The sequence below is a fragment of the Gorilla gorilla genome, chromosome 2 (genome assembly GCF_029281585.2).
Source record: "Gorilla gorilla gorilla isolate KB3781 chromosome 2, NHGRI_mGorGor1-v2.1_pri, whole genome shotgun sequence".
Taxonomy (NCBI): domain Eukaryota; kingdom Metazoa; phylum Chordata; class Mammalia; order Primates; family Hominidae; genus Gorilla; species Gorilla gorilla.
In genome coordinates, this window is record NC_086017.1 from 124,078,306 (window position 1) to 124,092,020 (window position 13,715).

General features: G+C 47.1%; 1 protein-coding gene across 16 annotated transcripts in view; it reads left to right on the top strand.

Annotated features, from left to right (window-relative positions):
• The first annotated feature begins 3,087 nt into the window (after positions 1–3,087).
• BOC (BOC cell adhesion associated, oncogene regulated) overlaps positions 3,088–13,715 on the top strand; it is a 76,664-nt gene continuing 66,036 nt past the window's right edge. For 2 of the 16 annotated variants that reach the window (XR_010132901.1, XM_063704035.1), the window contains exons 1-2: positions 4,123–4,261; positions 8,429–8,517. The gene's annotated coding sequence lies outside the window, so the exon portion shown is untranslated. Of the gene's footprint in view, positions 4,262–4,436; positions 4,939–8,428; positions 8,660–13,715 lie in introns of those variants that run through there. The other 14 variants (XM_055381626.2, XM_063704034.1, XM_019024197.4 and 11 more) reach the window with 12 other exon arrangements.

Here is a 13,715-nt window from a genome sequence, read left to right on the forward strand (position 1 = left end):
TGAATAAACTCACCCCAATTATGTTTCCCTTTAAATGTCTTCCAATTCTGATTCAATTAGAATCATATACTCAGTGTCGATAACGTGTTTATTTGTATTGATGAGAAACAAAAACAAGAAAGAAAAATGACTAGAAAAAACACTCCTCTATGTTAATAACAATGTTATCCCTGGGTAGTAACTTTACGTTGATTTTCTTCTTTTCTGTGTTTTTCTATATTTTCTAAATTTTTGTCAGTGCACATATTTTATAATCAGGAAAGCAGATTTATATTAAAACAGAGGAAAACATCATCAAGTCCTTCTTTCTTGTCTACATCTTAATAATTTTGTCAGCATAATCCTCTCCAGATATCTTTCACAGTCAAGGAGATCCCTGTTTATATGATACAGGTAGAGTATCTACAGCACACTGAGAGGAAACCACGTCTTTTCATGTCATTCACTGAATTCCTTCCAGTTTATTCTGCACAGCCTAGCAACATAGTGACTTATATAGACCTACAATCCCTACTCACCTCCCCACTCCTTCCCCCGACCAAGCACTTAAATTAATGTGATGATCACTTCCATACCAAATGCTTCCTTCTTGGTGGAGGCCCATAACATTTCCAAGAAAGCAAGGTGCTAGAGGTAAATCACCATCAACAGAATGGACAGTAGCAAAAAGCACCTTACAAAATCCTGACTCCACCTAACTGTCTTGAAATGGCTAGAGATGCTGGAATGGGTTGGGGTGGGTTAAGATAGAGAAACTAATTGAAAGGGGAGGAGGGAATTAGGCAAGAAATACCCTCCAGGCAAAATGGAGTGGGGAGAAAATTCAGATACGTTGTTCTTACAGGACTAGTAGTAATAAACACAATCACATTAATACAAAGAGCAATAAAAACAATAAACATATCTGAGGTACCAACAGTGTGCTTGATGCTGCCAGCAGAATTAAGTCCTCTTTATTAAGCTGTGATCTGAATTCTGCCTAAACTATAAGAAAGGTGAGCAGCAGGCCGGGAGCAGTGGCTCATGCCTGTAACCCCAGCACTTTGGGAGGCTGAGGCGGGCTGATCACCTGAGGTCAGGAGTTCGAGACCAGCCTGTCCAACATGGTGAAACCCGTTCTCTACTTAAAAAAAAAAAAAAAAAAAAAATTAGCCTGGCGTGGTGGCAGGCACCTGTAATCCCAGCTACACGGGAGGCTGAGGCAGGGAGAATTGCTTGAATCGGGGAGGTGGAGGTTGCAGTGAGCTAAGATCATGCCACCGCACTCCAGCCTGGGTGAGAGAGCCAGACTCCATCTTAAAAAAAAAAGAAAGAAAGAAAGGTGAGCAGCCTGCATGCATGAAGGAACAAGGCAGTGTGTCATTCTCCTGACTAAATGGTGCTGGTAGGGACTGTTACATTCTTTGTGTTCTGTTGTGTTCTGATGCTTTAACTCAGAGCCTAGGGCTGTGTGGACCCAAAGACCAGAGTAAGAGAATGGAGAGTCATAGGAGAAAGATGACAGAAGGGGTAGAAGATATCTTTGAGATGTCAAGCAACGAATAATATATACAGGAATAAAAAAGAATGAATCTGAGACCTTCATGCATCACGTTCTCATTGAGTGGTACTTGGAATCATCTTTGAAAAACAGAAGGCTGGATACGCTGCTTGGGTCCCTGGGGAGAAGGAGTGCTATCACTGCAGAGGAAGCTGGTTGACCCATTCCCTTGGGGGAATTAAAAGTTCTGTACCCAGGGTGGACCCCAGGCCTTGTAGTCCCGAATTGTGCCTCGGAAGGAGGACAAAAGAAAGTGGAAGCTAATATAGTCAATGACTGGAAAGAAAAATAGGTCTTTGAGAATGTTGGGGGAGATTGTTAGAGATTAAAAGGGAAGGAAAATTAGGATGATTAAGTAGGAAAAGGAAATGTAGGTGGATAATTCACAGAGAGAGTTCAGAGTCCTTTTCACCTTCTTGCTGAAAATGGATCATCCTCCAAATCCATTTTGCCAGAGGAACATGCCTAAGAATCCAGGCACAGAGCTGAAAGTACTTGATAAATCAAAAACGAAATTGGCTTCTGCCTGAATGACTAAATACAGGAGAAAGAATAGTGCAAAATATGGAATAAAATACATTTATGTTTCCTTTGTAAAGGTCTTTTGGTTCAGATTCAATTAGAGTCCTATACTCAGTGTAAAGTATGTATGTTTACTGACAAGAAACAAGTTAATAAAAAACAAAACAGGGCCGGGTGAGGTGGCTCACGCCTGTAATTTTAGCACTTTGGGAGGCCAAGGTGGGCAGATCACTTGAGGCTAGGTGTTCAAGACCAGCCTGGACAACATGGTGAAAGCCGCGCATGGTGGCAGGTGCTTGTAATCCCAGCTGCTTGGGAGGCTGACACTGGAGAATCTCTTGAATTCAGGAGGCAGACTTTGCAGTGAGCCGAGATTGCACCACTACACTCTAGCCTGGGCGACAGAGTGAGACTCTGTCAAAAAACAAACAAACACACACACACACACACACACACACACACAAAACCCCCAGAGGCCCAGAAAAGTTAAGTGACTTTCCAAAGTCACAGTGGCTTCCTGACTCCCAGTGCAGCTGTCCAGCCACACAGGGAAGGCAGCACCCCCATTCACCCTACTACTAGCCTGGCTGTCTTATTTCCAGGACAGCTTCCTCACCAGCTTGGCACAAACTCCCAGTTCACTTTAAACAAATGGCTTAGCCCTGCTGGGTCTTGGTTTTCTCAGCTGCAATGAAGATACGGAATGGATGACCGCTCACAACCTGTGCTTCATTCCTAAAAAATAAGAAGGGAATCCAATTTGCCACCAACTCAACATTTGCCTTCTCACTGCCCTGGAAAGGTAGTTTTTAAAACGTGGCCCCTGACCAGCAGCATCAGCATCACCTGGGAACCTATTTGAAATGCAAATTCCCAGGTCCACCTACTGAATCAGAAACTCTGGAGGTGGGGCCCAGCAAAGGGATTTAGCAAGCCTTCCAGGGAGTCCTGCTACAGCTCAAGTTTGAGAACCACAGCTCTGAAAGTTTTCTGACCAACACACACGCGCGCGTGCGCGTACACATACACACGCATAGGTAACTAACTTTTCCGTGGCCACTAGCACCCCCAACCCATGCCCCCAGACCCAGCCCCAGCTCTCTCTCCCCATTCCTCCCTGCTCCATCCTGGGATGATGAATGGAGGTCAGGGCGCTGTCAGTGGACGACGCGGCAAACCCTCCCCAACCGACCGAGGGGGTCGGGGGAGGCTGCGTTAAGGCTTCCCTGAGATTGGTTTCGTTATCATTTTCTCCACCGCCGCTGTCCCATTTTCTGATGAGTTTGCTTTTAATGATTTATCCAACAGTTTGTCTTGCAGAAGAAGACCATTGAGAGGTGGGTGTCAGGAAAGTCTTGGAAGAGACTAGGCGAAAGGAGGGAAGGATTGTACATGGAAGAGCAAGGGTGCGAGGTGAAGCTAAAGAGAAAGTGAAGGCTTCAGGGGAGCCCCCTGGGTTCGGGGAAAAGGGAGATGGTGCTTTTGGTATGGGAAAGCAAAAGAAGTTGGAGGAGAGCGCGGCTCTGAGGCACAGCAAAAACTGGGTGTTAACGGGAAAACTGCCCTAGAGTTTGGGGGACTTTTTTTTCCAGCTTCCTTTCCAAGACTTTTTCTTTGCTCCATTTTGCTCCTCCTCCTCCTCCCAGCCTCCTCCACTCCCTCCTCCTCCTCCTCGCACGGTAATGGGAGGCTCCTAGGCAGGAGAAGCAAAAGAAGGAATTGTTTGCGAGTTCAGTCATCCAAAAAGCTTCTTCCATATGGAGGGACCGGGTGCGCTGGGCGCGGCGTCCCCTGCGTTGTCCTCCTGCTGCCGCCCCCGCGGCCGCCGCTTTCTGCCGCGGGGACCCTGAGCCCCGGCCCGCCGGTGTCAGCCGCCGCGCGCGCACAGACACACACAGAGACACACACACGCATACACAAACACACACAGAAGAGACACACGCGCACACACGGCGCGCACACCCTCACGCCCGCCACAGCCACAAAGCGCCCGCACGCGCCCTCCCTCTCCGGCCCGCAACTTCTCGGTCCTCGGCTCCTTTGTTGCTCCAGCCGCGGCCGCTCGCCCGTGTTGTGTGTCCCCGGTGTCACCGAGCGTGTTGTGTGTCCGTGCGGCGCTGCGCTGTGTGGCTCCCTCGCGCCCACCACGCTGGCCCCCGGGCCCCGGCTCGCCCTTCCCAGGCGCCGGCTGCAGCAGAGGTGAGTCACGTCGCTGAAGTTTGTTTTCGTTTCATAAAAAGTTGTGTTTATTGTTGGTTCGGGGAGAGGAGGGGGCGGGAGGCGGCCGCAGGCCGAGGCAGCGCCAGCGAGTGGCTGCCGGGGGACGTGCCGGCGGCGGGAGCCGGGTCCCAGCGCTCGGCCGGGCGCCCGGGGCTGGGAGCTGCGGCCGAGGCTGGGCGCGCCGGGCGCCGGGCTGAGAAGTTGGGGCTAGGCGGGCAGCGGGGGTCCCGGGGGCTGCAGCCGCTACGGGGCCCAGGGGCGCCGCATCTCGTTCCCTGCCGCAGCGGTCTGGCCGGGCGATGGTGGTTTCGCCTCCGCGGTTCCCGGAAGCTTCTCGGGTGGAAGAAGGATCCGGCCAGCCTCCCAAACTTCCACTGAAGGTTGACACCAGCGCCCCGGCCCCATGCTCCAGGCCGTGGGGGGAACCCGAGGCGTGGCGGCAAATGCGTAGAGTCACTCAACACGCACTCGGCCTCTTTGGAGGGTGAGGGTTTCTCACAGTTGGCGTCTTCTAAAGGAAAAACACTAAAATGAGGAACTCAGCGGACCGGGAGCGACGCAGCTTGAGGGAAGCATCCCTAGCTGTTGGCGCAGAGGGGCGAGGCTGAAGCCGAGTGGCCCGAGGTGTCTGAGGGGCTGGGGCAAAGATGAAAGAGGTGTGTGTGTGTGTGAGAGAGAGAGTTCGTGTGTGCGTGTACGTGTGTGCGCGCGCGTGTGTGCGTGTTCGCGCCAGCAGCGTCCTGGGGTTTTTGTTGATGTAACTGTGAGAAGGTGTGGGAAATGAATCTCTGGAACCAGTGGGACGGGGCTGTGGGGAGGGCAGGGAACCCAGGAAGAATTTTCATGGGGGTGTTGAAGGGCCTGCTTGACTTTCAGGATGTTCAGTATTAATTTGCTTTTCCAGGTGATGGGAGAATGCTGAGGGATGAGAGGCAGGCAGACCTGAAGGAGTTAATGGAGTCTTGGGGATTTGTGTGGCAGAGTTTTGTTTTGGGGATGGGGGTGGCAGTGCCAGAGTTGCTTGGAACAGAGTTGTGCTCCTCCAGAGATGTGGCAGTAGAGCTAAGAATACCGAAACCACACACCAGCAATCCCAAACAGGCACTTTTTGGGTGTGGTGGGGTGTTCTACTGCTCCCCTCATCCCTTCTCTGCAAGTTCAAATGGGTTCGCCTAAGTTTTTGACCCAGAGTTACCTCTTTGAGTGGACTGAGTGAAGATTATATTTTGATTTCAGGCCCTTGTGCCACCTGCAGATGCACTGTGCCCAGCACACGTTTGTCACCTAGTTCTTTGTTGTCCAGAACTCTGTACCCATTGACCATTGGATGAATGTCATTTTAAAACTTCTTCAGTGTGCACACATTTCTGATTTATTCCACGACTGGGTCTTAAACAGGCAGCCCAGCTCTGTGATGGTTTTTTTCATCCCTTTGGTTACAGCCAATAAATCAATCTTCGTTTTCTTAAGGGCAGCATGGAAAATATTAAACCACAGTCTTGGGCTGCTTGTGGGGGCTAGGATGCCCATACATCTGGGTGACCTGTTTTCTGAACTTAAAGTAAATCTGAGGCAAGAGGTTAGCCATTTTGAGGTGTGTAACAGGTTTCCCAGAAACATTTCTGAGGTCTTATAATTGGTACTTTTTAATGGTCTCATAATTGAGACCCAGAAGCTTCTCGTGGTAATCTGAAAGCACCTTGGGGTCAGTGGGACAGAGGCCGGGCAGAAACAGCAGTACAGTTATTATTTTCCTGCTATGAGTTTTTCAAATGAGTTTATGCAAAGAGGTAAAATGAAAGAAAGAAGAGTTGCCTCATTGGGCCGCTTTGCTGACACTGTCCTCCCCTGTATAGATTTGTCACTAAGAATTTGGGCCTTGAGGAGGCTGGAGGGTGTCTACACACTTATGAAGCCTGAGGATTGAGACCTCAGACACTGTCTCTTTTATCCTCTATCGAGATACTTCAGAAATGCTTCACTGCAAGAGACATTCGCTAGGGAGCAGTTGTCCCCCACGCCATAGGCCACTGGCTTTACTTGGGAAAAGAGGTTGCTAGAAGCCAGAATGGTTGATTCTTTGACTACAACTGGAGAGGGAGGGTGTGGGGAAAAAATAGAGAGGACTCTGCTTAGCTGTTAATTGGTGAGCCAATTCTTGGTAAGCTGTGTGATTTATGTTCCTTTCCACCCTCCAAATGGGTCCAGAGATTTTCCTTTTTTTTGAAGTGCTTTTTCAAGTGTTTGGGATCCCGGCTGTCTTCAACAACATGGTTTCCATGCCCTAAGAATGAATGAGAGATTTTACCCATGAAATAATTCAGTTGACTTTCACATGGACCCCCCACGGTTTGAAAAAGGAGAGCAAGAAGTGAGCCTGATGTGTCATAGTGTTCCATGTCCCCTAGGGGGTCTGGGTTCAAATTTCGGCAAAGCCACTGATGTGGTTAATGAATTAGGGTTTATCTCTGTGTCTTTCAAACTACAACAGAAAACTCAGGTGCACCAAATAATTGTTATCCAATACCTTGTGGCCTCTGAATAAGAAAATGTTAACTTGGCACCAAAAGATATTATATATTTGGAAGTTGCTTTCTTTCCTCCAAACTCTAAGCCCTCTTGCTATCTGGGAAAATATGGGACAGGAGAAAAGAATCGAAATTTGAGAGGGAGAGGAAAGAAAATAATATGTTCCATTTAGAAAAATCTACTTACTCTAACATATGTAACTTCTTGTCATCTCCATACTTCAATTCAGCAAACATTTTCAGTGCATCAGGCACCAGGCTGAAAGCTTCCTTGTCCCAGGAAAGTAAGCTTGATCAGTCAAATGATGGTTCCTCCTCAGTTTTTATTTATTGCACAAGCATCTACTTCTAATTAAGACAATGTTTTTAAAATTATCCACAATCCTATGGACTTGTGTTGCTCATCATGTGCATGCATACTTTTTACATAGTTGTGATAAGAGTATGAACTTTTGTCATCAGACAGCCCTGAAGTGTCTCTACATTTTTGACTAAAGACGCAGAGAACAGATGTAGCCAACTACTTTGCTGTTGGTTGGAAAGACCCAAATCCTAAGTGTGCTCCCACGTGGAGCCTTAACATGTAACATTTTCATAATTTATGAGATTGACTCAAATATTTGGGGTTAGGGGGTGGGATGGGAGAGGGTGTTTGTTTTTAATCTATAAACCCGTGTTTATGAAAAGCTTGCCTAAAGAAGGTTTTGCTTCTTTGGAGCCCTCAGGGTTGGTAACGGATAGAGAAGAGGCGGTGGAATGCAGGAAGGGAGGTTTAGAGGATCCATCTCACATGGCACTGCCTTTAGGAGGGTTAGGAAACTGGGGTTGGAGTCTAAGCTCTGCCTGTGAACTCCATTCACACTGACTCAAACCACTGAACTAATCTATTCCTACATCTCTACTGCCACCCAGTTAGACACCTTCCCCAAGTTTGCCTGCTCTTTCCTGCCCTTCCTTTTCTTACTCCACCATCTTTTTCATTCCTGCCACCACCAGACTTGTTGATGCTCTTGACAATTGTTGCTGGTACGTGGCTGGGCCCCCAGTGCCAACCTATGACCATCCCACCCATTCTCCATGAGTCCTATAATCAAGTCACCACCCAGCTTTAAAACAACCTAGGTTTAAAACCCTAATTTCTTAAAGCTCTGCTGTGTAGCTCTGTCCTACCTCATGATAGTATTACTTCAGTAGGAGCCACCTTCTCCAATCTAGCAGCTGACCCTTGATTTTTGCTGAGTTCATTCCTTGCCCTCTGTCTTATCACCCCAAATCCCTTCCATGTAAGCCTGACTAATTTTATATAAGGCCTGTTTATAATGTGTTCTTAAGAAATATTTGATGACTATTGATGAAAATGGACTGCTGAACATAAAGGTAATTGTTTTGTAAAGTATAATCATTGTTCTTAATCCGTTGTTCATTTCAGCAGGGAGCCAGGAAACTGGACATTTCGGGAGGCCTATGGTCTTAGAAAAATCGCTTTTCTACTGTTTTCTTATTTATAAAATGTATTGATAAGGACTTACTATGGTTTATAGCAATGCCCTTGTAAAAAGCAAATACTTCAGAACTGTTTATTTTGTTCAAAAGATGAGATAATTCTCTTTTTCCTCAGTTTCAGAACAAGCTTCCTGGAACCCACGACCCATGAAGTCTTGTCAACATTTATACCGTCTGAGGGTAGCAGCTCGAAAGTAGAAGTAGGTGAGGTTTTCTGTTCAGTCTGATAGCTCTGGCCTATTAGGTCAGCCATTTGTTCATGTTTTGTGTTACCACTTAGAGATAGTTTTTCTCATCCTCAAGTATTGGGAGTCCAACTTTGAGTGGAATCTGGACTAAACTTCAGGTTAGTTCTAGTTCGGTTCATATGCTATTTTAGTCAAAGCCTGTGATGGCTATGTGAACCCCCTTGCTCTGTGGCAAGCTCTGTCAGACATGTTAGATACAAACCGTTTACTATGGGATTTGGAGTCCAAGCTTGCTGTGTAAAAGTCCCGCGTAGGTTTGGGTGAGGAAAGCCATGTGTTTATGTCTCTGTCAGTGGTATCACAGCAAATGCCTTGTGGTCTGATGTACTGGGCAATGTTTATCTCACAAAAATCAGCGGGATTGTGATTCTTCCCATCTTCTGAAATAAAGTTAGGAAATAATTTCTCTTTTCCTAATGGTGAATTTGGCCTTCTCTTCAAAGAAGGCCTTTGATGTTTGGGACAGGATTATTGGCCAGTAAGAGGAAATCAGAGCAGAAAGACACAGTTAACCTAATTCAGTTGCCAGAGAAAATGTTGAGGAAAGTCTCAACCCGTTCTGCTGGTTAGCAACAGGAAAGTGCATAATATGGGTAGGGTGGGTAGGGTTGAAGAAAAATTACCCGAAGCTGAGCAGTGGAAAGTAGAGCAAAGAATGTTTATTCTTCTCCAAAGTGAGTTTGGACAGTATTGGACAAGATGAAGGTGGTGAAGTAGGTGGAGGTTGTCGCCTTCATCCTTTCAACAAGCTTTTATTGAGTGCTTGCTGTGTGCCTGGCATCAGGTGTGGGCTGGCAGGAATTAATACCAGAGCCCATGCGCCATCCAGAATCCTATTACTGACCTGAAGGGAAATGCAGAGCACTGCAATGCAAACTCTAGGGTTGAAGTGCTTGGAATGGGTCCATTAAGAAAGACTTCTTGGCCTGGCAAAGTGGCTCATGCCTGTAATCGCAACACTTTGGGAGGCCAAGGTGGGAAGACTGCTTGAACCCAGGAGTTCCAGGCCAGCCTGGGCAACATGGCAAAACTCTGTCTCTACAAACAAACAAACAAACAAACAAACAAACAAACAAACAAAAATTAGCCAGGCGTGGTGGCATGTGCCTGTAATCCCAGCTCCTTGGGAGGCTGAGGCGGGAGGATCCCTTGAGCCCAGGAGGTTGAAGTTGCAGTGAGCTGAGATGGTGCCACTGCACTCCAGCCTGGGTGACAGAGTGAGACCCTATCTCAAAAAAAAAAAAAAAGAAAGAGAGATGGGAGATGGGAGATGGGAGATGGGAGATGGGAGAGGACTTCTTGAGAGAGAGAGGAGTTGCAATCTCAGGCAAAGTCTTAAAAGCAGAGATGGGACCAGTAGTACCAAAGTGTTCTTTTATCTCTCCTTGTACGTGTTGTTCATTATTTTCTTCCCTAAAACTCATTTTCCTCACTGAATGGTAGGCCTAAGTATGCTCGAGACACAACATTTCATGTTCAGAATAGTTTTTTTTTCAAAATACTTTTTGGAAAGTTAAAACCTGGTATCAGCATTAACTGTGCAAAAACACAGAAATCTGGGTCTTAAGTTCCTAAAACCAACTATTGAGTAGCTTTCGGGGAGAAAAGGAGAAGTGTGTGTTTTTGTAAAAATTTTCATCTACATGAGATTTTAGCTGAGAATCCTAGAAATACATGCCTGAATTCAGCTTTTTACCTTTCAATTCCATTTGCCATTTGTTTTACCGTCTGTGGCTCTGAAATCATTCCCACAGTACCAAGTGAGGAGACGTTTATTTTAAGGACGTGAAAGTTGCCGGGCTCTCAAGTTGCCCAGAAACTTCCTTGACTGCTAAGAGGAAGATAGCACACAGGATGGGAGCTACAGGTGAGGAAAGTGGAGCCTGTGGAACTGGCTGGCCGTGGAGGCCTTGGAGCCCCCGCCACCACGTCTAGGTTGGAACTGGACTTTGGAAGAGAGCCCTCCCCCACCTTCCCTGGCTCTGCCAGTATTTTTCCAGATTACTCCCAGCCAAGTGCCTTTACTAGTCTGAGCTTACCTAATATTACAATCCTAGCAGGTTTATTAGGTGTGGGTCACAGTTAATTGGAGAGGAAAATTGGGGAGTTCTGGGTTTATTCGTTTTTCTGTGAAAGCAGAGGCTGCTCTGTCTTTCTGTTTTCGGTCTTATGACTATCATTTCATAGTGGTGTGAGGGGAGCTCTTCCTTCTTACATAGCTGTGCCCAAGTGAGAGAGACTTAAAAATGCAATCAGTCAACACAGTGCCCTCTTTTGCAAGTGAGACCACATCAAGTCATGGAAATTCACGGCTGTTTACCTCTGTCATTATGAATGGATGTTTTGTAGTGAACAAGTTATATATGAATCTGCTATATTATAGCCAAGAGTCTAATGGATCATCCAATGTACAGACTTCTGAAATAATCACCTGCAACCCTGCCTTCAGAGTTTTGGTGGTCTGCCATCTGTGAAGGCCCCACAGTCAGGTGCTTTTCATTCTATAGGCTTCTGTTGCAGAGCTGGATGGAGGCTGGGAAGTTAGGCCTGGCTTTGCCTGTCTGGACTGTGGCAGCTTGCCAGCAAGTTTCACTGGGTGGTCTTCAACAATGGGAGAAGTGGGGTGGGGGAGCTCAGCTCTCCTCCCCAGAGAGGAACAACAACGTGGCTTTCTATAGGTGGGTTTTGCATTGGCAACCAGTCCCTTTGTCACTGACACACCATATAGGTCTTGAGTGTGGTGAAAAGAATTGAACAGGTTGCCCAAAGGTGGTATTGTGATGGGGTTAATGTGTGTTCCAGATTTTACAAATGAAGCCTTGTGTTTATGTGGCAAGCCTCCCTCCCAAGAGAAGGAGCACACACAAGCAGCAGGTACCCTTCATCGTGTGAGGGAAGAATTATTATTCTCACTTGGCATGGGAGACGCAAACCTCCCGGTGCAGGCTTTCACCCCATCGCTTAGGGAATTAACGGTGGACCTGGAGGGCAAACTGAGGTTGGCTTGTCAGTGCCAAAGAGGCAGAGCTACCTGCCTCCACTGCCCTTCCAGCGATGGAGAGAATGTAACTGCCATTTAGTGAGCACCTACTGTGTGCCAGGCCTTGTGTTAAAGCACTCCAAGCATTATCCCTGCAATCCCCCAGCAGTCCTGGGAAAAGGGGCATTATTATCCTGTTCCATAGATAAGGAAGCTGAAGCTTAAATAATCGTAGGGACTTGTTCTAGTCTCACAGCTGGTAAATGGCAGAGCCAAGATTTCATTGCAGGTCTGCCGAGTCCAAAACTCAAGTTTTTCATGAAAAAGAAACGAAGCAAGCTTTCCCGCAAAGCAGAGCTCTTCTAGCTTTGGGAAAACTGTGTCTTTTACAGCTAACAAAGTGTAAGGGGTAGGTGAGGGTCTTTATAAGACTTGATGTTAAGAGACTCAAATTTAAAACTGGGACTACAGCTAGGAGATTCTGAATGGCTCAGCAGCAGCCCCACAAGAGAAGCCAGGCTTTGTGGCTTGGCTAGTGTCAGACTTTGCAGCCAATGGCTTTGTGGCATAGCTGGTGTCAGACTTTGCAGCTAGTGGTGAAAGCGACCTCCATCTTAGGTTTCATCTCAGAATATGTCTCTTGATTTTTCCCCCCTCCCCTGGGATGTTGTCTGAATTGGCTGTCCTGAGTCTGCTTCTTCTTCGTCTGCCAGATGAATCCTTTTGCTCCTAGGATCTCTGCAAGTCTGATCAAGCAGGTCCTCCATGCTCTTGGTGGGGTGAGGGGGAGAAGATATTTGGCCCAGTAGATACTTTTTACTGGTCAGGAGAAGTGGCAGCTTGTACAGAAAACACCCTGAGGAAGGAAGTAGCAGCTTTGACAGACAGGTAACTGACAGAAGATGGTACCTTCCAGGCAAATACTCATAGAGCAGCCACCAGAAAGAATTCGACAGGCAGTTACCTGCAGAACAGTAATGCAGACTTCTCTACTGGCTTAGGAGAGTGATGGCAATTTGGCTGCAGAGGACATGTAGTTAGTTACCCTTGTTCCTTGTTTTTTTGTAACAAACATGGAAAACCTGAAGCCAAGGTTTTCTGGGTTTGGGGGCACACAGGACACCTGGGTTTAAGATATAATTATGTGACCAGCTACTTGGGTAATGGAAATGAGGTCATGGAAACTCAGTGTGACTTTATTTCCCTGTTTTTATATGCTGCCTACTCGAACATTATGAGGAAGCAGTGAAACGGGAGAAGCGTTCCTCTAAACGTGAGAAGTGCCTTCTCACCTCAGAAGCCCAAGGCCGTTGGCTTCTGTGCTTACCCAAGTTGAGTTAGGAGATGAGAAATTGTAGGGAACTGGCCAGAGGTTAGAGTCTGGGGACAAGGGATTCATCTGCTTCTGTGGTTCTGTTTTTATTTCTCAGGGCAGGAGCCTGGATTAGAGGCATTTTGGTCGTGTTGTCAGAGACCCTCCTGGATCCCTCCAGACAAGCTGCCTTTCCCAGCCTTGTGGGATCGGGCAATGTAGGGTCTCAGGTCCAGGAGGAATTGAGAGAGGAAAAGGACTTGTGGCCAAATAATTCTGGTTAACATTCTTTTTTGAGAGAGGAAGGAACAGAAGGCATCTGTGAAGTTTCTGGAGTTCCCATCTGAGAGAACAGAAGTCAGGAATGAATCTTATTAGAAGAAGGGTGGAGTGCTGGGAAAGATGGCTGTGTTGCAGCAAGGAGCCATATTTCTGGAGCCACTTCCAGGTTTGAGATTGTGCAGCATCCTGGTTGAGGGGAGGCTTTGGAAACAGACAAGCCTGGGTTTCAGTTCTGGCTTTGCCAGTCGATAGGTATGTGACCCTAGGCAAATTACGTAAACGCTGAGAACCAGTTTCTTAGGGTTATTGAAAAGAAGTGGCAAGGTAATTCACATAAAGCACACGAAATGTGTTGGGAGCAATCTGTAGAAGGTAGCTGTTATTATTAGGGAAGGAAAAAGGAACAGAGTGAAAGGAGGGTTGCTGGTAGGATTGGGCAGCTAGAAGGATGAGCAGGTGGGAGAGCCCACTGATAGAGTCCTCACTGGCTCAGGGTTTACGGAGAGAAAGAAATGTGAGGATGGAGAGATAGAGGAACACATGGAGGGGCAAGGCCCTGCCTCAGGTGCACCATTCGATG